This window comes from Lagenorhynchus albirostris, chromosome 2 (assembly GCF_949774975.1).
Source record: "Lagenorhynchus albirostris chromosome 2, mLagAlb1.1, whole genome shotgun sequence".
In the NCBI taxonomy this organism is placed as follows: Eukaryota; Metazoa; Chordata; class Mammalia; order Artiodactyla; family Delphinidae; genus Lagenorhynchus; species Lagenorhynchus albirostris.
The window spans coordinates 135,938,926-135,964,384 of NC_083096.1; the positions used below are offsets into that span (position 1 = coordinate 135,938,926).

The 25,459-nt window shown below is 42.7% G+C and overlaps 1 protein-coding gene across 9 annotated transcripts in view; it reads right to left on the minus strand.

Annotated features, from left to right (window-relative positions):
- FGGY (FGGY carbohydrate kinase domain containing) overlaps nt 1–25,459 on the minus strand; it is a 411,736-nt gene that overhangs the window by 172,230 nt on the left and 214,047 nt on the right. The window contains exon 1 of one of the 9 annotated variants that reach the window (XM_060139924.1): nt 9,425–9,517. The exons of 6 other annotated variants lie outside the window; for them this stretch is intronic. The gene's annotated coding sequence lies outside the window, so the exon portion shown is untranslated. Of the gene's footprint in view, nt 1–208; nt 229–645; nt 763–9,424; nt 9,518–25,459 lie in introns of those variants that run through there. 2 more of the 9 variants (XM_060139923.1, XM_060139925.1) reach the window with 2 other exon arrangements.

Below are 25,459 nucleotides of genomic sequence, written 5' to 3' on the forward strand. Positions count from 1 at the left end.
ATCCTCAGTGCTCCTTCCCACCTCCAGACCTTTGCATTCGCTCTGCCCTCTGCCTGAAATGCCATTCCCCAACCTCTTTGCCAGGTGAACTCCAATTCCTTCGTAACTCAAATGTTACTTCCTCGGAAGGCTTCCCTGTTCCTCCGGGAAAGATGCAGCTCCCAGTCCCCCTTGGGCTTCGCTAGCATACAAGACACTGGTAACTTACAGAATTACCACAGCCCGTCTGCCTCTCCTTTGATCATAAAAGCTGCAGGAAGCTGGCACTGTCTCGCCCACGTGCTTAGTCCCCCAGCACCGACCACAGTGGCCAGCATAGAGTAGAAAGTGAAAGTACCAGCGCTTGAGGAAGTACCAGCGCTTGAGGCTGTGAGGATAAGACGACAGTCCCTTTTCCTTGGGATGCTCACGGTCCTGTGGGAGGGAGGGAGAAGCCTAGATGGAGCATTTCAATGCAGGGATCAGGATGGGACAAGAAAAACTGCAGGGCCTACAACCACTATGGAGAACAGCATGGAGACTCTTTAGAAAACTAAACACAGAACTACCATATGACCCAGCAATCCCACTCCTGGGCATATACCCGGAGAAAACCATAATCTGAAAGGATACATGGACCCCAGTGTTCATTGTAGCACTACTTACAAGAGCCAAGACATGGAAGCAACCTGAAGTTTTCACCAAGTCCCCTGCTCTGCTCGGCATCGTGGGGCTGCCCCTGCAGCCCATGGTTCCCAGACACCAGGTCAGCCCTGCCAGGAGGTCTGAGGGCTGAAGGCACTGGAGAGCCAGAGCGCATCTCCCCCGCTTCCCCCGTGTCAGGTGGCTGCGTCTCCTCCATGATTTCAGCTCTGTTGACAGGGCCACCAATGCTCCCACTTGGCCTGTGTTCACCGCCCCTCGTCTCTGGTCACACAACCTCCTCCTATGTTCCTCCAGCTAGGGGTGGCAATAGCTTCCATTCTGCTGACCCCTGGCTTGCTTCACAGGGAATATAGCCCTTCACGGCTCCTTCGTAACTGGGTCACCATTTTTCTGTATTAAATTCCCTCTTTTCTATGTACTTAGAGTGCTCTACATTTTTCTGGGAAGTCCTGGGTGATAAATTTCCCCACCCAGGGCACAAAGGCTTTTGAACAGGAAGAAACCCTAGATATGAGATAATTTTAATTGAGCTCTATTTGCATGCTCTCTCTCTGCATCTGTCTCATTTAATTCTTACAACCACTGAACGTGATTGGTGTTATTATTATCCTCATTTTACAGAGGAGGAAACTGAAGCTTAGAAATGAGAAGTAACGGAACCAAGGTCACACAGCTCACCAGAAGCAGGGCTGGGAATCACATCCACGTAGTCTGATTCCGAACTGCTGGGTCTCAGGTTATTCTCTAAGATAAAAACCCAATAACCAGGTGGACGATGTTTACTCATCTGCATATCTCAAAATATTGTGGCCTTAAATATATTGATCCCAAGATCCTTGACAGAAAAGGGGTTGGCCATTGCGGGTCCACGGTGTTATATGTAAGTTCAAGGAATCCCTGATGGTGACTGCCTTTTACTGGTCCCACGTATGTAAAGCATGGACAAAGTTTATTTTACCGGGTACTTCAATCCTGAAAGGGGGTTAAACATGGGAAAAAAGAAATTTGTGGAAAATATTTCTTTGTTTCTTCTCTGGTTATCAGATTCATTGTTGATATTACTAGCCTTAAAATCTGGGAACAAGTGTGTTACAATGAAAAAAGAATGGAATTTGAAGACAGAAAGACCTGCTATAAAATGAAGAAGATAACAATATCACATGGGAGCTCTGATACAGAGGGAATGTTTAAAATTAAATGATTAATTAATGGTTGCTATGTCACTACTACCACCATCACTATCGCCATCGATATTACCAATATCATCTGAACTCTTTCTCAAGAGACAGTTGTATTCTTCCCACATTTTTAGAAAACATGTTAGATAGCTAGGATAGGCTGGATACTGCATTAAAATCTTTAAATATTGTCTCATTTAATCTTTGCAACATCTACAAAATATATTTTCTTCCCTTCGACATACACAGAAGAAACAAAGTAACTTGCCCAAGGTCACAGAGATGTAAGACCAGTGCCAGGATATGGCCCCTTGACCTTGTTCTGTCTGACCCTAAAACCCATGTTCTTTCTAGACTCCCTCACTTTATGAAGTGACATTTGTCTTATACAAAGGAAATATATTTGGAAGTGTCAGTTCACCAGGGAACATTTAGCAAGAGCCATGGGTTTAGAGTTTGAAGATCTGGGTTTGAACCCTGATTCTGCCACAAACCACCTGAAAGTCTAAACTGCTCCCTCACATCCACGAGGAGAGAAATGGATCACAAATTGAGGTTCTTTTCCAACCATTTTCAGTACATAATATACACAGTGATTCTTTTTAAATACCAAGTTCACCGTCTCCTTGCCTGGAAACAGGAGGGCAGGAAAAAAAAAATCCCTCCCAAGATTCTATATTCTCAAGTCCTGAGGAGACTTAGAAAACCTCAGGCCAGGCTGGTACAACACTGGTGAGAGGCAGGTCTTGCCCAATTTCCCCTCCAGAGAGGTTCTCTACACTCTGCCTAACTGATCTGATCCAAGAGTGGTGCAGGGCTTATGCCTCTGTGAGACCACATGAATCCCAGCCCTGACATATCTCATTTTTCCTTTGGCCACATAGAGTGCGGAGGGGCCGAGCCGGGGAAAAGAGGTCCAAAGTAGGGAAAGCAACAAAGGGGAGGAGGAGCTTTCTCCTTTCTGCATAAACACATTTCACAATCCATAGAGGGATCATGGGCCTCACGTGTACATCAGGAAACAATTCCTAAGACGGGGTTTTGATAAGCGCAGCCCTCAGCACTGCTGGGGCCCTTCACATGACTGTTCATGTGTCAGTGAATTCAGCATTCCTCAGAAAGTTTAAAGGGCAAAATTAGCAGCTGAAGAAATAGGCACCAAAAAAAAAAAAAAAAAAAAAAAAAATTGTGAGATGTTCAACTGGGTTTTCCCTGAAACTTGTACAATGACCAGCTAATGGTAGTTGCTTAGTAAATTTTTTGTTGAATGAAAAACAAATAGCAGAAAAACAAGCATACTGAGTCAATGAATCAATTCAGGGCCTTTTACTTAATGACTCCTCCCCTTCCACATAAACAAGAACACAGTTCATATCAAGGAATATGTTTTAAAAGCACAAAATTAAAAAGGAAAAAAAGAAAAAATTAAAACTTCTTTTCCTTTATGTGCTGTCTCCCTCCCTCTGCCCCATCTACCAACCATCCATCCTTCCATCCAAACATTTATTGACTATCTATTTATGTCAAAGAAGAAAGAGATTTTGCAAATGTTATGATTAAGAGTGGGTTATCCTGTAATTTATCAAGCCACAACTGCTTTGAAAACTTTAAAAGGTTATATAGAAGAAAAACATCCCAAGCTCTAGCATTTGTGCTATAATTATCTCATACTTTACAGCTATAAAAAGTACTTTATAGCTTGCAAAGCATCCTTAAACACTGTACCCTTCATGTAGCTTTTAAAAAATCCTATAATATGTGTTATTTTATTTTGAGATCACAGTTGAAGAAACTGAATTTCAGAGAGGTAAAGTAACTTACTCAAGTTTATTTAGCTACTTGGAGGCAGAAGCAGGATTTTTAGTCTCCTAGTCTGAGGTTTTTTCCCTATGTTTGAAAAACAAAAAAGGTCTGCTGTGGATGCATTGGTATCTTGAAAAAGGTGCTCTTAAAATAACAACCCCAGATACCCTCTCTGAAGGAAGAAAGGACACGAAGGATTTCGAACATTACCTAAGACTCTTGAATAGACCATTTGGAGGAATGAACTGACTGATAAATTGCATCAAATGAGTTGTTTGACTAAGCCGGCCTAGAGGTTTATAGGGTCCCTGGGGAGAAGGCTCTCTGGAGCCTCATGTATGCAAAGTCTCCCGTATGCCAAGCCTGCTTCAATAACTGTAAGCTCCCGGGATGGTAAGAGTCACATCAAAGGCATTTTCTCTGAAGAGGACCAAACACCCGTCTCTACACAAGAAGATACTGAGTTTATTCTTTTGACTAATATTCATTCATTTTATATAGAAAATAATATATGGGTTTGGCAGTAAACTGCTGTGCTTAAAAACCTGGACTCATTCATCATGGGCCCTTGGTTAAGTTTATCTCCTTCATGCCTCAGTTTTCACATCTGTACAATTTGAATAACAGTATCCTCCTCATAGGACTGTTATAAGGATTAAATGTGTTAACATATGTAAAGCGCTTAGACCAACGCTGTCCAGAGAACATTCTGAGATGATGGAAATGTTCTCTATCTGCATGTTCCAATAGAGCAGTCACCAGACACAGGTGGCAACTGAGCCCTTGAAATGTGGCTAGTGCAACTGAGGAACTGAATTTTCCACTTTAATTAATTTCAGTAGCCACATGTGGCTAGTGGGTGCTGTATAGGACAGTACTGGTTAGAGTGTGCCTAGCACTACAGGAATCCTTGCTGTTTTTATTACTGTTGCTATTACTGTTTTCGGACTTAGGCTTGAATCTCACTGACATGTTCTTGGGCAAATGCCTTGATCTCTAGAACCTCAAATTCCATATCTGAAGATTCTGGATAACAACACTTACTTTACAAACTTGCTGTAGGGATTAAGTGAGATGTATGTGGGACCTACCAGTACTCAGTAAATGGGACTATGAAATCCAGGACCTATAGGAGTGCTTGGCATAAGTGTAGAGACTTCCTACTTATTCCTGAATGGGCCTTGCTTGGCCAGGCCACTGCACATTTCCTCATGTTCTTCCTTCCTCTTAGAATGTTCTTTCCACAGTACACTCCATCCCCAAACAATCTCCCTGGGGAACACGGACTCCATGGTGAAGACCCAACTCTTTCATCAGAAGCCTTTCCTGACCGTGTCTTTCCCCATCCCCCTGGGCACCCCAGCCAGAGAGAACTGGCCAAGCCTCTTTCCTTATGCCCCACCCTCTGACACGGTACAGATTCTATCATTGTATCTGTAACATATTTGTTTGCACAGCTGTCTTCTTCTACCATACTGTGAGCCGATGGAGGCCAGGGCAGACTCACCAATTTTTGTTGCTGTTGTTTAACAAAGGAATGAATGTGTGTGGCACAAGGCATGTACTAGTAAAACACAAAACATTTTCTAGATAAGGTAGGAGATTTAATCATGGGCAAATACTCCATGTCTTAAATATGCCTCACAGTGAAAGATACTGAAGAGTTTTGAGGGACAACTCATGGGTGACGGTAAAACTTTTACTGGAATCTCACAACACACCTTGTTTAGAACTGTCAAAATCACTGGTAAAGAGTAAAGGTCCTATGGTCCTTCTGATTATTGAAAGATTGCTTTGTGCCTCACACTTTACAAATATTGTTGCATTAAATTCTTATAACAAGCTTGGGAGGTAGTTATTATCACACTGTTTTACTAATTCAGAAAATGAGACCAAAAGTTGTTCAAGGAACTTGTCCAAGGTCTCCCAGAGTTACGGTGGGGAGGACGGTGTCACAGGCAGATCCACCCAACTTTAAATCTCATGGAGCTACAGAAACTAGTTCCTTTCTTTACAACCACTTATAAGAATTCTAAGTACTCACAAACAGCAGAGCTGGACTCAGATCTCTTTCAGGATTTATTGTTATAATCCACTAAAGCAAGCCCAAAGGGTTCATCTCAATCCTAACAAATGAAAGGGAGTGAAACAGCTGAAAAGATTTCTGTGATCCCAGCGTTTAACGAAGCATCACCTTGGCTTTGAAAGAAATGCCATTTAGAATGCATCCAGTCTAAATCCTAAAGTAGGTATACCTTTTAAAAAAATCCTATGTAAAAAGTCTACAAAGAAATTTTACACTCCTTGACACTGCCACCATCCCTGTCCCCTACACTCCACCCCACCACAGAGCTGGAAACATAATAGGGAAGGTCTTGGTTTAAATGAGATGTGAACAGACTTTACTAGATATTTGCACTATTTAGGGCATAATGGTGAACAAAGAGGGCTCTAGAATTAGACTGCCTGACTTCAAGTCTGCAAGCTGCAAGTCTTAAGCCACTTAACCTTCTTGGGCCTCAGTTCCTTCGTCTGTAAAATCGAAACGATGATAGAATGTAGCTCATAGGGCTACTGTGAAGATGAGGTGAGGAGAACGGTACCTGGATCATAGTGTACCCCATATAGTTGTGCCATTGTTGTCATTACTTGACCACTCTGTCTTTGGTGTTAAGAGCACGGCTTGGCCTGACAGTTCAGGCATTCCCTCTTAGCATGGTGCGTGCTTTGCCAGAGGGATTTGGGCTTACTTAGACTGACTGGAACATTTGTTTTCTGTCCTTGAGTATACAACTGATGACAGTATAATGGGGGGCTCAGGGGAATAAAGAAAATGGGGTAACAGGTAGTAGGAATGATCCAGGCTAACATTTTAAACATTGTTGATAATAACCCCAAAGCTGTTTATATCCCTGAAGCCATGATAACATGTAGCACCATTCATCCTGCAATTCAACTTGGTGATGGCAAATGTCATTTCTGTCTAAGTGCTACACTCATCCATGACTTGCACCCATCAGACGTCAATACAAGAGCTTTGGGAGGGTCAGAGAACAAAGCATAAACCCTCAGATAACTGGGTCTCACTACTCTGTTCCTCCCTTCTACCCAGAAAGATTGAATCTCAAGGGTAGGCTAATAGGTAGTAACTTGGAAATCTGAGACTCAGAGAACACTAGCAAAATCCACAGTAAAGACAAAGCGAAAACTTGATTTCAGAAACTCCTTTCTTCCTAACCTCAACACGGCCTCTAGATTACTTGGACATTCTCACCTGTGACCTCATAAAAGACAATTTTTCACTCGCAGGCACTAGACATGGTAAAGGGTCAAGTTGAAATCCAATCTAAACAGCCAAGTTAACTCACAAAAAATTACTTTCTAAAATTAAAAATTAAAAAAAGACACATGCACCCCAATGTTCATTGCAGCACTATAAAAAAAAAATTAAAATAAGAGAACTGATCCAAGTACCACAAATGTATCTTATGGAATAAATCCTTACATAGATCTCAAACTGTGACTCTAAATCACACAGTTGTCTTCCGATGTTTTATAAATTAATTAATTCACCACCTATTTATTGACCCCCAATTATAAGCCAGGCACTGTGTGAGGAGCTAGAACTCTAAAGATGAAAGTTGTTTCCTTTTATTCTATAAGATCTCAGTCTAGGAGGGGTGGAAAGGTATACAGGCAGACACTTATAAGACAGTATGGGGCTTCCCTGGTGGCGCAGTGGTTGAGAGTCCGCCTGCCGATTCAGGGGACATGGGTTCGTGCCCCGGTCCGGGAGGATCCCACATGCCGCGGAGCGGCTGGGCCCGTGAGCCATGGCCGCTGAGTCTGCATGTCCAGAGCCTGTGCTCCACAGCGGGAGAGGCCACAACAGTGAGAGGCCCGCGTACCGCAAAAAAAAAAAGACAGTATGGAGGGACTTCCCTGGTGGCACAGTGGTTAAGAATCTGCCTGCCAATGCAGGGGACACAGGTTCGAGCCCTGGTCCTGGAAGATCCCACATGCCGCGGAGCAACTAAGCCCGTGTGCCACAGCTACTGAGCCTGCACTCTAGAGTCCGCGAGCCACAACTACTGAGCCTGCGTGCCACAACTACTGAGCCCACGCACCTAGAGCCCGTGCTCTGCAACAAGAGAAGCCACCACAATGAGAAGCCCACACACCTCAGTGAAGAGTAGCCCCCACTCACTGCAACTAGAGAAAGCCCACGCACAGCAAAGGAGACCCAACACAGCCAAAAATAAATAAATAAATTTATATATATATATAAAAAAAAAGATAGTATGGAACAACCAGTGACTCAGAGCTGAATATGACTAATGAAAGCCTGGAGCCAGGACCCCTGACCTAGTCTGGATGGTCAGGAAGGGCTTCCTGAAGGAGGTGAGCCAGGAGCTTCCTCAGTCAGCAGGGGAAGGGGATAGCAGAGGAAAGGCATTTCAGGTAGCCCTGGAGACAAAAGAGACAGTTAAACAAAGACACGGGAGAGAGGAATAGATGACGCGAGCTGCTGGGCTGCACAGTCTGATGGAGATGCAGCCTTGTATCCTCAAGAACGTGGTTGGACAAAGCTCAGGGCCTGAAGTCGGACAGTTTATAGTACTGGATTCCCAGGTCCACCCCAAGTGTGCTGTGCGGCCTGCCAGACGCTAACTCACCTCTGTGCGCCTCAGTTTTCTCAGGTGTGAGGTGAGAGCAATGGTATCTACTTTACACGGTCATTACTCCTGCTTTTAGTACTGTACTCCTAGTGTCCCAGGAAGCACCAAACCAAGTCCTGAGCAAGTTGTAATACGTGGTCACCCTACACATAAGGCAAGATAGAAGAACTGCTAAATAAATATCAGTATCCAACTTCTCCCAGGAGACAGCAGGACTAGGTTTCCTTCAGCAATCTTGTCTTGCCCCTAGACAAATGGTCTCATTCATAAAATTACCTGAAGGCTCCTTGCAGGTGAAAAAGGCACTAGACACCCTGACAATCCCCTTAAAGACACAGAGCAGGCCAGTGAGAGGCTTCAGGAAAATGTTAAGGGGAGTTGGGACTTGCTCAGACAGACTCTTTAGGACACGTGAACCCGGGGAAGAGGCCTGAAATTTCAGAGGAAAAGATCTTAGCTGGCTCCCTGTCTCTCTCTCTCTCCCCAGCCTCTGAGGCCACGCTCAGGGCCTCCTCCCTTGGTGTGAGTTTCGGTTCCATCAAAAAACTTCCAGAGATTTTGTGGGGTTAGTTGAACATTGACAGATTCTTCAAAGCCTGGAATTCACTCCCAGAGCCAAAACCAGCCAAGTTGCTATGGGGCTAGGATTTCCCCTGGGGAGGGTCACGGGGCTTCACCACACCTAGACTGATTGATCTAACCTTGGCTCATGCTTTAGACAACAAGGAGACAGAAAAGAAAAATAGAGTCTGAAGCTGGATCCTCCTTTCCTGGCCCCCATTCCTGGGAGAATGGGGGTGGGAGTGTAAGGCGACCTACTGCCGGATAAGAGTCAGGCCAGAGTCAGAGAATTAAGTGCTATGCAGAGCAGCTGGAGAGAGGAAAAAAAACCTGAGCAGGATAAGGGGCCCAGGGTTTTAACACAATGAATGACATGTGGCTCAAATAGTTTCAAAGAGAACAAAGGCTTAGGTAAATAAATAGTGTGGAAGAGGAGAGCAAAAATGAATTACAGCAAATCCCACAGGAATACGTTGGCATTTTTCAAAAACTGTAGTTGAAATGACATTGCTGCTTCAGCAGAGATCAAGATTCAGCCCTCCCTTTCCACCTACGCACCTGCTTCTGACACCCACGTTCTCAGGACAGCAGCCCTGGGCTCTGTTCTCCAGCCGGGCTCTGCTCTCTTTTCTCTGTGCCTGTGCCCCAGGCCCTGGGGGACAGGGGAATGGCCTGAAAAGGGCACTGGATTTCAGAGAGTCATTTCCAGCCACATGACCTCAGGCAAATGAGTGGAGTTCCTTGAGCCTCTAGTACCTCCTCTGTAAAAGGGAAGTGAGGATTTCAAAGTAAAATGTAAAAATACAATCTTGTTTTGAAAGAAAAGTGCTGGCCCATGTTAGGCCCCGAATAATATTCTCTCTCTCCTCTGTTCAGTAGGATCCAATTCGACAAACCTTTACTGAGCACAGCTCTCCGTGAGACACCATGCTCAGCACTGCAGGAGAAATAATACTTGAAAAAACATAATCACTGTCCTCAAAGGGCTTACAGTCTCGACACTGGTACACAGCAGCCTAACCACGGCTGTCACAGGGGCACAGCAAGTCTCTAGCAGGAGGAATGACTCACCCCATGTGGGTCCAAACAGGCTTCTCCACTGAGGACCTTTTTCCCCTTTGAGCTGATGGTCAGAGATCTCTTCCACCTTGGCTGTGGCCACTCACCCTGGGTCCCGCTGCAGCCTACCTCAAAAGCCTTAGGTCTTCTCTACATCACCATCATCATAACAGTTAATACACATGTCGGGAGCTCTTCTAAGTGCTTTATGCAAATTACCGTGGTATTGGATCCTCACAATCACTGTTATGAGGCCCATCTTGGAGATGAGAACCTGAGAGCCAGCAGGTAAGTCACTGACCCTTGATCACAGACAGCCGGTGATGGTGTGAAATAGGAATTCGGGCAGTCTGGCTCTGGAGATCATGTTTTCCAACCATGAGACTGTAGAAATGGAGTTGTGGGTATTCTTGGGCGGTTTTTTGGTATCCAACACTTCCGTTGGATATATGCTGTATATTCATATTATTTCTCACTCGTCCTTTGCTCTCTTTCTAAATTCTGTATTCCAAAGGGAAGAATTCTTGAGTGATTTAAAAAATAACACTCAGTCCATCTTCTCGAAGCACCTCTGGGCAAACCTCTGGAGCGTGTCCATGTCAGCGCATCTCCTTGTGGGCTCTTTGGAGAGACGACTCCCAAGGCCACCTGCAGCGCAGACCAGAGGCAGCAACCGGACAGACAACATGAAGCAGCTTCCGCCTGCCAGGCCTTCTAACCTTGTGTCGCCCCGGCACACCTGTTATGCTGTCACTGGGCACGGTGCCCCAAAGCTTGCTGGTCCTCCTCATCCACATCCTGCCATCTACGTGCCAACCTACAGACGAAATTCTGGCAGGTCCACAGGTGTTCTTTCCGTCTTCATACCATCCTCTTTCTATGGCGCTATGTGGCCTGAGTCCATTCGGGCTATTATCAATCAAGTAATGCAACCACATTTCATTAAAAAAGAAAAAGAATTTGACTAGTGTCCTGGAATTTGTCAGGATAAAACTTAAACTATAATAGCAGGAAGAAAAGAAAACCTCTAGTGGGAAAAAAAGCCAACAGAAAACGAGTAAATTTTTGCTTTTGCTCTTACCCTGGCAGAGGGAGGAACATGTAAAAACTGCAAACGATTCAAGGGTTCAAAGTCATTTTCACAGTTCACTGAAGTACTGAACCATTGTCAAGTATCAGGACTTAGCTGGGAAGGTTTGGTGTCCACCCCTCACTTCTCAGTTTTCATTTGTACCTTCTGACCCCCTCTGCCATTTCCCCAGCAACCACCAACCTGTCCCCTGTGTTTATGACCTTGGGATTTCTTTGTTTGCAGATTCCACATGTAAGAGAGCTCATACAGTCATCCAGTATTTGCCCTTTGCTGTCTCACTTATTTCACTTAACACAATGTTCTTGAGGTCCATCCATGTGCCACAAATGGCAAGATGTCATTCTTTTTAATGACTGAATAATATTCCGTTATCTATAAATTGTATATAAACTCTACTGTATGGTATAAGGCAAGGGGCAACATTCAATCTTTCCCATATTGATATCCAGTTAACATACCTCACAGCTCTGCAGTACTACCTTTGTCATAAATTGACTGTGAATCTGTTTCTAGATTCCTTCATCTCTTTTCCTCTAGTTTGTCTGCCTTGCCCTAATACCAGCCTTAATTACTCTATAACAAGTTTTTTTTTATATCTGTTAGTATTAAGTCCTCCAACTCTGCTCTTCTCCAAGGTTGTCTTGTTTATGATTGGCTCTTTCCATAAAAGTTTCAGAATCTGATCATCAATTTCTAGCCCCTCACACAAATATCTGCTAGAATTTTGAACTGGACTTATTGAGTCTATGCTACAAACTAGGGAGAACTGTCACATTTATGTAATATTGAGTCTTCCAATCAATGAACATCATATATCCCTCCATTTATTTGTGTCTTCTTCATTTTCTCTCAATAATGTTTTATAGCTTTCTACACAGATGTCTCTCACATGTGCAATTAAATTTACTCCTAGGTATTAGATTTCTTATATTATTGTTAATTATGTTACTTAAAATTTTAATGTTTTAAATGTTTCTTCTTTACAAAATGAAACTTATTTTTGTCTTGACTTTTTGAATAGCACCCCTGCTAAATTATCTATAAATTTTAATATTTTATCTATAAAATGTTTAAATTTCTATATGTGTGTTATTGTGTCACCTCTGATGTTAGTTTTATTTGTTTCTTCTAATCTTTATATTTTTCTTGATTTACTGCACTGGCTAGGACCTACAATAAAATGTGGAATAGAAGTGGTGAGAATGGGAAAGTGTTATTTCACCATTAAGTCTAATGTTTGAATTAGGTCTTTTGTTTTGTTTTCTATATATCCTTAATCAGAATAAGGAAGTTCCTTTCTATTCTTTGTTTGCCAAGATTCTTTTATCTTTTTAATAAATTTATTTATTTATTTATTTATTTTTGGCTGCGCTGGGTCTCTGCTGCTGAGCGCGGGCTTTCTCTAGTTGTGGCAAGCGGGGGCTACTCTGTTGTGGTGCACGGGCTTCTCACTGCAGTGGCTTCTCTTGTTGTGGAGCATGGGCTCTAGGCGCACGGGCTTCAGTAGTTGTGGTACATATGCTCAGTGGTTGTAGCTCGCGGGCTCTAGAGCACAGGCTCGGTAGTTGTGGTGCATGTGTTTAGTTGCTCCACGGCATGTGGGATCTTCCCAGACCAGGGCTTGAACCTGTGTCCTCTGAATTGGCAGGCGGATTCTTTTTTTTTTTTTTGGCGGTACGTGGGCCTCTCACTGTTGTGGTCTCTCCCATTGAGGAGCACAAGCTCTGGACGCGCAGGCTCAGCAGCCATGGCTCATGGGCCTAGCCGCTCTGCGGCACGTGGGATCTTCCCGGACCGGGGCACGAACCCGTGTCCCCTGCATCGGCAGGCAGACTCTCAACCACTGCGCCACCAGGAAAGCCCAGCAGGCGGATTCTTAACCACTGCGCCCACCAGGGAAGCCCACCAAGATTTTTTTAAAGTCATGACTCTGTCTTAAATTTTTTTATGAAAGGCCTTTTTTTAAACAACTATTAAAATTATCATATCATTTTCCTCTTTTTTTAAATATGAAATTGCATTCATAGTTTTTTTCCAATGTTAAAATAATTCACTTGAGCTCTTTTACCAGTTTTGGAAAACTTTTGGAAATTATCTTTTCAAATATAGCTTCTGCTTTATTATATATCTCCTCTCATTCTAAGATTCCAATTATATCTCTACTAGACCCCTTTACCATGCCCATCTCTCATACTCCTCTGTGTATTTTGTGTATTTTTCTATCCTTTGTATACTGTGTTGTAGCATGGCTATACATGGATATTTTTTAGTGTGCATGGATATTTTTCCCACCTATTGTCCAGTTCACTAATTCTCCCTTCGGCTATATTGAGTCTGTTGTTAACTGTATACCATCTTTTCAGTTCTTAATTTCAATTATTGAATTTTCAGTTCTACAATTTCTATTTGGTTGTTTTTATACCTCCCAGTTCTCTGAATTCTCCATCTTTTCCTATAATTTTTTGAACAAATTACTCAAAGATACTTTAATGTCCATGTATAATATTTCCAACATCTGGATCTTCTGTGGGTTTGGTTTTACCCTTGCTTTATGAAAATTCTTATACTTTGTATAACTAGATTGTTCAACAGAGAAATTGTATATGAAAAATTTTATTTATAAGTTGAACCTCTGATTATGTTCTCTTCCTCCAGAAAAAATATAATTTTCCTTCTTGCAGTTAGCTGAAGTAGGGACAGATTAACAGAATTTAATCAAGTGCTGAGTTCATTCAAAGCCAGGCTTCAGCCTTTGTAAAGTCTGTCTTTTTCAGTTTACTCTTATGGTCCCAACTAAAAGCCTAGAGTGTTTATCAGTACTCTTCATCCTTAATGATCCCTGAACTCAAGTTGTTGTCTTTCCAGCCTGGAGAGATTACCAAATTGGTATTTCACTTACCCTTACCAGAGTCTCAGCTGCAGATTTCAAATCAGCAAATGTCCAGCGTGTAAAGCAGTAGAAGTATCAAGCCCAATTCTTTGGGCTTCTCTTTTGATTATGGCCCCTCAAGTCAAGTGGATATCTCCATGAAAGACAATAGGTTTTCATGAAAGCCCAGCTTAGAAACTGGGTTAACTACTCTGCGACTTTAAGGTTAAAAAGTTATTTACTATTTACTGCCAAATATGAGAGAAATTTTATTTCAAATTTAAAAAGATACTTTCATACATTTAATTTAGTAATAGATAGAAGAAATATAAAGAGCATCCAAAATTTTAAACAACTCTTGCCTAATCAATGGATTTAGAAAGAAGAAGAAGGAGGGGGAAGGGGAGGAGGAGAAGGAAGAAGATGATGTCAAATTCCCTGTCTTCCTTTCAACCCTATTTCAGGCTACCCCTTCTCCTTCACACTTTCCTCTTCCCAAACTATTGTGAATAGAAATACATAAGTCCTGCGTGGAATAAGTCTCTTGCTTAAAACCACCTTCAGTGGCTTGACAATGCCTGGGGAAAAGAGCGGGGCAGCAAAGACTTTGCAACATGGTGCTCAGGTACTGCCATTCTCTCCCCACCTATTTGACCTTGACAGCCTCATCTTCCAGGAACCTCTCATAGATATCACAGGTTTTGGCCAAATTGAAACGCTTACCATTTCTGAACACATTTCAGTGCCTTCACATATGCTATTGCTATTCTCTCCAACCAGACTCTTCTATATTTCATTGCTTCCAGTGGAGAAGATACCCATTACTTTGGGTACAGTTCACAGGTTACCCCTCCCACTTCCCCAAAGGCGGCTGACGTTCTGGGGTTCTCATTACTAGTTGTGTGACCTTGAACAAGCGGCTGGGGTTGATGTGAAGATCATACAAGGAGCCTACCCAGCACATTCCTGCCATGCTGAAGTCACTCAAGGAATATTAGTATCTTTGTTCCCTTGCCTTAAATGTTTCTACTGAAAGAGACTTCTCCCCTTTTCAAATTCCTATAGAACTTAGTCCTCATGTTATATCTCTATTTCTTTATATCATTGACTTTGCTACAGCATGTTGTTTATAGACAAAAACATTAACTCATGCATATGCTTCCTGGGTTAAGTGCTGGGGTCTGAAGTTACAGAGATGAATATGACCAGATACAATGCCCACAGGAAGCTCACAGTCTAAGTGGGGGAGACAGTAATATAATCATCTATTTAAATGTCTAAATGTTATTGCCTATGTGTTACACTTAGATATATGCACATGGGGAAAGAATTATTAGCCCACATGCATTAGGCTGGGCAATAAGGTTACACCACAGTAAAGCAGACATTTTGTGAATAAGAGCCAAATTATTCCAGAATATTTAATGCATTTCGCAGAACTGAACTATGTGGGTTTTTCTTTACAACTTTCAGTGGTGAGAGGCCTGAATATAAAAGGTGTATAGAGTCTTCACTCATGTTACTGATATTGGTGGCGGAGTCCACACCCACCCTCAGTTTTCACAGTGGTGAGTCACAAGGCTGGCATACTTTTAACTCTCTAGGCTAAATTCAGCCCAGGAAACTGTAACAATACAGCTTAACAGCCTAACACAATCTCTTTAAAACAAACAGTTTTCCCTAGACCTGAGCATTTGATCCAAAGATGCTCCATGTTTTCTGTTTATTGAACATTCAAAACAAATTGTCCATGGCTAATTCAGTTAACAGAGGCTTGGCTGAAGCTATCTGAGGGTAAGAACAGGAGACCTAGAGTCAGACAGACCTTCGAGATTCTCCTCCCATCCCACCCACATGCCTGAACCAAGGTAAGTCTCACTGTGGCCCTTACATGGGGGTGGGGAGAATGTACGCAGCCATAGTTGTTGCCCATATCAAGTGCTGTCTAGGTAAACGCTTAAGTGGCACCCAGCTCATGGTAAGTGTACCAGATTGGAAGAGCTCTTTATTGCTCTGCTTTTGAAATAAAAAATTTTAAAATGCAGTCTTTCAATTAGCCTGGACTCAGTTTTGTTCTTTCTGGATTACACACGGATGACTTTTGACTGTAACCAACTTGAGTTTAGACCAGCCCTCCCACATCTGTTAAGGCATTAGTGGTGAAGTTCATTAGGATCATGTGGGCACCGGAGACAAGGCAGATGTTCAGGCCCCCGTCAAACCTACTGGTGTGAATCTGTCATAGTGGTGGGTGCAGGGACCCAATAATCTGCATTTTAACTAATTCCCTAGTTGACTATGCATACTCAAATTTGAAAACCACTACAATATGTAAATAAGGACAGAAATCAGATGTACAAACAAGCGAAGCAAAAACCTAACTATGTTCAAATTAAAATACTCACTTTTTTGGATTATCTGTATTATGATTTCGATTTACTATGGGTAATTGGAAATAGTGTAAATAACGTATTTTCTCACGTTGCCCCTCTATGAATTTTCCATTCTCAGTGTTCAGTAAATAGTAATTTCTAACCAAAATGGGAACAGAAGGAAGTTATGTGGGAAAATTTGTCATTGCCACCAACAAAATGAAGATGGAACATTCAGAAGTATGGGCATACAGAGATAAACCCACGCACATATGGTCACCTTAACTTTGATAAAGGAGGCAAGAATATACAGTGGAGAAAAGACAGCCTCTTCAATAAGTGGTGCTGGGAAAACTGGACAGCTACATGTAAAAGAATCAAATTAGAACACTCCCTAACACCATACACAAAAATAAACTCAAAATGGATTAAAGACCTAAATGTAAGGCCAGACACTATCAAACTCTTAGAGGGAAACATAGGCAGAACACTCTATGACATAAATCACAGCAAGATCCTTTTTGACCCACCTCCTAGAGAAATGGAAATAAAAACAAAAATAAACAAATGGGACCTAATGAAACTTCAAAGCTTTTGCATAGCAAAGGAAACCATAAACAAGACCAAAAGACAACCCTCAGAATGGGAGAAAATATTTGCAAATGAAGCAACTGACAAAGGATTAATCTCCAAAATTTACAAGCAGCTCATGCAGCTTAATAACAACAAAACAAACAACCCAATCCAAAAATGGGCAGAAGACCTAAATAGACATTTCTCCAAAGAAGATATACAGATTGCCAACAAACACCTGAAAGAATGCTCAACATCATTAATCATTAGAGAAATGCAAATCAAAACTGCAATGAGATATCATCTCACACCAGTCAGAATGGCCATCATCAAAAAATCTAGAAACAGTAAATGCTGGAGAGGGTGTAGAGAAAAGGGAACCCTCTTGCACTGTTGGTGGGAATGTAAATTGGTTCAGCCACTATGGAGAACAGTATGGAGGTTCCTTAAAAAACTACAAATAGAACTACCACATGACCCAGCAATCCCACTACTGGGCATATACCCTGAGAAAACCATAATTCAAAAAGAGTCATGTACCAAAATGTTCATTGCAGCTCTATTTACAATAGCCAGGACATGGAAGCAACCTAAGTGTCCATCAACAGATGAATGGATAAAGTAGATGTGGTACATATATACAATGGAATACTACTCAGCCATTAAAAGAAACAGAATTGAGTTATTTGTAGTGAGGTGGATGGACCTAGAGTGTGTCATACAGAGTGAAGTAAGTCAGAAAGAGAAAAACAAATACCGTATGCTAACACATATATATGGAATCTAAGAAGAAAAGATGTCATGAAGAAACTAGGGGCAAGACGGGAATAAAGACACAACACAGACCTACTATAGCATGGACTTGAGGATATGGGGAGAGGGAAGGGTAAGCTGTGACAAAGTGAGAGAGTGGCATGAACATATATACACTACCAAACGAAAACAGATAGCTAGTGGGAAGCAGCCGCATAGCACAGGGAGATCAGCTAGGTGGTTTGTGACCACCTAGAGGGGTGGGATAGGGAGGGTAGGAGGGAGGGAGACACAAGAGAGAAGAGATATGGGAACATATGTATATGTATAACTGATTTACTTTGTTATAAAGCAGAAACTAACACACCACTGTAAAGCAATTATACTCCAATAAAGATGTTAAAAAAAAAAAAAAGAAAAAGAAGTATGGGCACAGAAATCCTAAAGGGCTCTGGAAGAATATTCAGCAGCTCAGACTACAGTGAGCATGGGCAGACTTTGTACATTCTGTGTTTGGATTTGAAGAGAGATGACAGGACCAGAGAAAAATCTCCTCTCACAAAGACAGTGGCCAAGATCAGAGTGGGTAGGAGACAGTGAAAAGTAGCAGTGCTCACCCTCAGGCCTGATGGATGAGTAAAAAGGATGCTGAGATACAGAAGTGAGAGGTGGGGAAATGCACTTTCCCTTCCAGCTATGCTTCTGCAGGCTGAGTAAGTGACATTGCAAAGGTAGAGGGCAAAGCCCTGGCAGCAAGTGGGTTATTTCTGAATTCCCAGGGCCTGGGAAAATAAACATCTGCTTCATTCCATTGAAGTGAACAGTTTTGTTCTAAGCTTAAAATGAGCTGGCATTTTTTTTTTTTTTTTTTTTTTACTGCTCTAACTGTTTCTTTGCGCTATCACCCATTGGTATTACAAATCAGAGCTGCACTCCCCAAGGCAAATGCTTCATGTAGAACACTTGACATAGTTTTCACATGACAATCAGTGCTGAGGAAGCTATTTGAATAGATAGGGTTGATCCAACTTAATTTTAGCATCCAACCTCCTTAACTTGGAATTCTAGGCTTTTTACATTTGAGCTTCTGACCTGGAAGAGCTAACACTTAAGGGCTCACCATATGTCAGGAGAAGGCGTCTATAAAATGCAACCACCGGACGAGGTGCTACTGTCATTACCATTTATAGAGGAGAACTCTGAGACACTGAGCAGCTAAGTAACTTGTTAATAACCAGTGGCAAAGCTGGGAGCTCAGAGCCCACACCACAGTACCGGCTCTGATTTCCCGGCCATCTCTCACTGTTCCCCTCACACGTGAACAGCAAGCTTCCCATACTGAAATGCTCCTTGATGAAGTCAGGCCGTTCCACACTCCGAAGTTTTTCACATTCTGTTCCTGCCTCTTGAAATGCTTATCCCATTTCCATCTCCTAGGTGATGCTTCTCTCACTTGTCCTGGCAGAGCTAGTTGATCCATTCCCTGCCCTCTTGTGACACTTCCTTCTCATCTGGGAAAAGCAGCATGCAGGTTACAATGAGATTTTTCTGATGACAAGTTTGCCTTCTCCACCAGCTGCTAAGCTCCTCTAGAGAGAGGACTGGGTCATCTCTGGTAGCCCCAGTGCCCTGTACGGCATCTGAGGCCCATACAAGTATGGGCCTAACCCATATCTGCTGATTGAATTAATTGCTACCTTGCTTCTTAAACCATAAAATGTTCCCTCACTTCACTGAGGTCTGTTTCCTCAAATGTCACCACTCTGGATTAAACTTTCCAGAACTCTCTGTACTGGCAGCAACTCCTGGCACCCTCCATTGCTTTACACAGACCTGTCCTTCATAACACTTAGCAGTACCTGATAAACACACATGCATGCCTATACACATACATATATACACACATATACCCACACATGCATAAACACATATACCCAAGTGTGTATGTATGTGTGTGTGTGTGTGTATACTGGCACACACACATACACGGATACACACAAGCATTCAGACATACATACACATTTATGAGCATGCAGATACAGGCACATTTGTGCACACATATACACAGACACACACATGTATACATGGATGTTCATACAGAAGTGTATAACAAATGCACACACATGGACACACATAAGCACAGGCACAAACACGCCCATACATGTGCATGTGTGTGCATACACACGCATGCATGCATACGGCACATATAAAAATATACACGTATATGTTTATATGTAAGGTTACGAACACCCGCAGCAAGATAGAAGCTCTACAGAGTAGGAACTTGTCTCTATTTACTACTATATCCAACACCCGTACAACAATGCCTGGCACATAAAAGGAAGCTATCACATATTTGGTAAATAAAGGAATGAATCTTTGAATTTCTCTTGCTCACTGCTATCATTCATAATGTAAATCTGCTGAGATCCCATTAGTCATACCTAAATATGCATAGCACTACCAGACACTGTTCTAAGTGCTTTACAGATGTTAGCTTATTTATTCTTCAAACAACTCTATGAGGTGGGTGCGATTACTATTCCCATTTCACAGATGGAAAAAACTGAGGCAAGAAGTGTCAAGTGACTTCCCAAGGTCACACAGACAGGAAGTGGAATCAGGATTTGAATCAGTTATGTGTTCTTAATTACTGTTGTGTTACCTCAACATTTTTCATTTTCACTGTCGTTAGAAGTCACATTCCTACATCATAGCACACAGCATGATTTTTCTTTCTTAGTTTCTCTAGACATCTATACTGGCTGCAGGATGCCAGGAGGCAATCCTCAAGATCCCCAGTGTAGGGAAAAAACAATCTTTTTTTCTCTTCACCCTTTATAATGACTCATATGAATGCTTAGTTAAGAGAAAATTGAAAACAAGGAAATTACCCAGGCCCGTGGGGAGATGATAAGGAAGCAGACAGCAGTTCAGATGTGAGGCTGCCGCGGAGGGGCGATGACTGGAGATGTGCATTTTCCCACCAACAGCTGCGGATGTGCAAGCCCCAGAGTAAACATTAGCGCTCAGGGTTATTACATGGATGTGAAGCACCATGTGCTGAGTTTCTGTGCCATGAAAAACAGTGGACCTTTGGGGTAAGCCTACTCTCACAGCCAGTGACGCAAGTGCAATCTTAGACTTTGGGTCCCCAAACAAACACTTTTCCAGCAGTCTTCTACCTTTTGAACTTGGGGTGGGAAGTCCTCCTAACAGGTGGCTGGCAGTATCAGAACCTGGGGCTGGGTTATTCTGTGTGTTTTTGTTTTTGTTCCCAAGCTCAGCAAAGGAAAACAGCAGCTCATCTTTTCAGTCACATATTAATACATGAGTGAATAAGTAGAACCTTCTGGTTACAAATTCCCTCTGGATACCAGATAAGGTTCTGAAGCTGATGAGTTTGGTCAGAGATTTGCTTGAAATCAGGGCCTCTGGGCACAGGAACTCACACTGAGTCAACACACTCTGCTCTGTTTAGAAGGAAGCACTTGTTCCACTGTTTGATGAAATGTCTTCACCAAAGTAAATGTGAAATGACGGAGAGAGACAGATCAGCATTACAGTCTTGGATCCAATCCTTCTTCATCCTGTATCCTTAAGCAAATCCCTTCACCTACTGGAGTGTCCATTTGCTCAACCATTAATGGAAGCAAAAATACCAGGATGATGGTTTGAAAGTGGCAAGTCACTACACAGATAAGTTTAATATCAACATTCATTTCAACATTAATCAACAAAAATAATCAACAAAATTATTATCAACTTTAGTATTACTGATCTCTCCACCACAGTCAAAAAATAGCCAGCCTGGTCTAATGAGCCTGGTCTTATTCCCCATGGCTGGGAGAGCCCCAAACATGTGTGCTGTTTGAAGTATATTTTATTAAGTCCCTTCCCCAATCTGGGCCTCAACTCTCTCATCCATAAAATGGATCTAGAGGGCTTCCCTGGTGGCACAGTGGTTGAGAGTCCGCCTGCCGATGCAGGGGACACGGGTTTGTGCCCTGGTCTGGGAGGATCCCACATGCCGCGGAGCGGCTAGGCCCGTGAGCCATGGCTGCTGAGCCTGTGCGTCCGGAGCCTGTGCTCCGCAGCAGGAGAGGCCACAACAGTGAGAGGCCCGTGTACCGCAAAAAAAAAAAAAAAAAAAATTGGATCTAGAAACATACCTACCTGGAAGAATGTTTAATAGAAGCTCTATCTTCCGTTTTAGATACAGACATAAGTTTGTGTAATTATGGGCTAAGGTAAGTAAATGCATAGACATATCTAGACATACATAAATATACTAGAAGGGCAAGCAGGAAAAAGCTCATAGGCTCTGGAGTAAAGAAAACTTGGACCTAGGATCCAACTTTATCATTTACTGAAATGTCACAATGAAACAAGTTATTAAACCTTGATATCCTTGTATATTAAATGCAGAAAACAATGGCAGCCCACAGTGTGTTTGTGAGCTGATGACACTGACTATTTAAGTGCCCAGCGCAAAGCTGGGCACAGACTGAAACAAAAACAATTGCTTTGAACTTTTCAGAAGGAACTTGAAATGCCAGGCATTTTTATTATTACCAGCTTTTGAGGGAGACCCTTAATGCAGACTGTGACCACAAAATGGAAGAGACTTACTCATGAGTGGCTTAGAACAACTAGTTTACCTATCTGATAGCCAGCCAGGATCCTGACTGCAGCCATTAAATGGGACATAATGGGTAGAATGGAATAACATGCACGCACATACAGGGATGTATACACACATACACATGTATATACATGCAATGCAGATACAGCTGCACATATACATAAGCACAGGTGTGAATACACCCACTTCTTGCCTGTTCTCATTTTCCACGATGGATAGAGTTCCAGATACCCAAAACCATTCCCTTTTCCTAATTTGGAGATGGTGTGGCATAACAGGGGCAGGGCCCCTGACCAATAAATTAGGAGGCTCAGTTTCTAAATTCAACTCTGACGGTAATTTGCTGGGGTAACCTTGGATGACTCACTGTTTTTCTGGGCTTCAGTTTTCTCATCTGCATATTGAAGAATTTGATACAGAAAGTCTTTAAGCAACCTTTTAGTTCTTAAGCCTACGATCACTCATTATCCAAACACGAGCCTGTATATAAAATAAAGAAGTTAACCGTTTCAGGGTAGGCTCATAGCGGCATATCCTGGGTTGTGTGGCACAGATTTAGAGAGGGGTAGGACAGCAGGAGGGGGCTGTAGCCCCGCAGGGCTGCACTTAGCCCTGATTTCTGACCACAGAAAAGACCGGTCTCCCAGCTAAGGCTCATCCCTCACAGTCCAGAGAAGCACAGTGTTCCAGGAAAGCCCTGGGGTCTGGGGACAGGAAACCCAAGGCCGTCCTTCCCCCCATCCCCTCTGCCCCTCACCAAGGCTCATGCAACTGCTCTGGTCTCAGGCAACAGTGGTTCTCATTAAACCAAACCTCAGCCTAACACAATAACCTTAAAATCACACCAACCAACTCCTCCTCCCCCTTTCTGATTCACATCCAGGAACTCCCGGAGTCATCCTCGCCCTATCTGCTTGGGCACTGACACCGCTTTTCTCCTTCCAGATTCCCCGGCAAGACTTTATCTGCTCTTCTAATCCCCCTCCTTACAGACCGTCTGCCTCTTTGGATCCAAGCTTCTCTTTCTTGTTGGACACAGTCCCTCCTGCCCCCAGTTTCCGGTCTGAGTCTGGGCCTGGCTCCTTCTCAGCACAGTTGTGGTTTGGTCTGATTTGTCTACCTGAGAGTTGCACATCGCTTCTGCTTCTGACCTGTGTGCCCAGTGCCAACCTGTCCCACAAACCATCTCCTCTGGGCACCAGGTGACAACTTCCTTCCTATAATCGGTTTCCCGGCCCCACCCCAGACACTCAGACTCAGGATCCTTCGCGGGTAGGCCGTGGGTATCTATATATTTTTTAAAGGCTCCCCTACCTGGATTTAGCAATCCTTGTTTTGGATATTTCAAAATCCTCTCACTTTTATTATCTTAATTAATTCACTGATTCACGGGGAGCTGACTCTGTGGGTCCCATGCTGAAAGATGGGCAGAGTGAACATGATTTGGTGGGAAAAATGAAATAGGTGAAAGTGTGGCAGAAACACAGAGGAGGGAGTGAATCCTGGTTTCTAAGAGCAGGGTTCAGTTTGGAGACAGCTCCACTGTATAAGTAACATTTAGCCTGACTGCTGACACACGAGTAGGACTGTCTAGGTGGGGAGCAGGGCTCAGCCCGAACGGAGCGAACAGCGTGACCAAAGGCAAGGAGGAGGCAAGTGTATATGATGTGCTGAAAGCTGGACAAGTGGTCGTGTGTTAGACTCTGGGTAAGACGGAAGGGGCAGGAATCATCTTACACTCCTTAGTCTGAAGTCTTCACTCTACTGGCTTATCTCACAACTATTTTCACTGAAGAGTTAATTTCACAAAGTCTATTTCGACAAAGTACTAATTTATCAGTAAGACGCTTATCTGGGGCTGTGTTTTGGCTTCTACGGAAATATACTGAATTGATGAAGGGAAATACTATCATTGGAAGGGTTTCAGTTTAGAGTAGGGCTTCTCATTCCCAGCACTTCAAGGCAGGATAACTCTCTGCTGTGGGGCTGCCCTGAGTACTGTAGGACGTTTAGCAGCGCTCCTAGCCTCTGCCCACCACATGCCATACCAGTTCCCCTTTCCAAATGACAATCACAGAAATGTCTCCAGATAGCGCCAAATGTCCTGTGGATGGGGAGTTAAAATTCCGCCTGGTTGAGAACCACTGGTACAAAGAAAAAGAACAAGAGCTCTGAAGTCAGACTCAGGTTCAAATCTTGCCACGATACTAGCTATGTGATGGAGCTTCCTCACGTACAGAATGGGAAATAACCTCTGCCTTGTAGGATCATCATGAGAAGCAAGAGATAAAGTATAGGAAGTGTCCAGCAGAATACTTGGCACACGAAAGGTAGTACCAATAAGGGTAGTGATTCTTGTTTTATTAGTGATATTGCTATTATTATTATTATTATTATTAGGAATAAAGCCTAACTGAAGTTGGAGAGTTACAACAAGTAAATGAATTCCATTTTACCAGGAAGCAATAATAGGGCAGGAAATGTTGCAATTACATTACAGACATCACTTCCTCTAGGAATCCTTTTATAATTCTTCAAGTCTCAATTCTGGGCCCATTCCGTATTTTTCCAAAGCCTTATATACTTGGAACATATAATTGCACTGTTTACTTAATGTTTGTTTTCTCTACTAGACTACAAGTTCCCACAAGTCCAGTTCTCTCTCATATTCACCTTATACTCTCATCAACTAGTAAAGTGGGTCATCAATAAATATTTATTGAAAGACTTTCTTTTTTTAATACCTGTTACTCGCTCAAATGCTACTTTAAGTGTCAAATTCAAGAGTAGACTTGAGCACACTGTAACCAATACGCATTCCATAAGGCATAGTGATTAGAAGTGTGAGCTCTGGAATCAGACAGTGTGGGTTTAAATCATGCATTTACCGCTTACTAATTGTGTGACTTTGGGTCAGTTAGGTAGTCTTTGTGAGCCTCATTATTTCATTTAACGAATGGAACAAAATAATAGTATGTATAAAGTTGCTTTGAGAATCAGTGTTGCTTCTAGAGCACCGACAATGGTGAGATGAAAAGTTGGCAAGGTTTATTGCTCACTGGAATTAACTATGTGTTGCTCTAAGAGGGCATGAACCAGAAGCTCCTTTTGCAAGACGGGCTAAACCAATTTTTCTGCTATAAGAAAGGAAGGAAGGAAGAGGAGAGAGGAGGGCAAGGGAGGGGAGGGAGAAATTCAAAATCCTCAATTTGGTTTGATTCTGAAACTC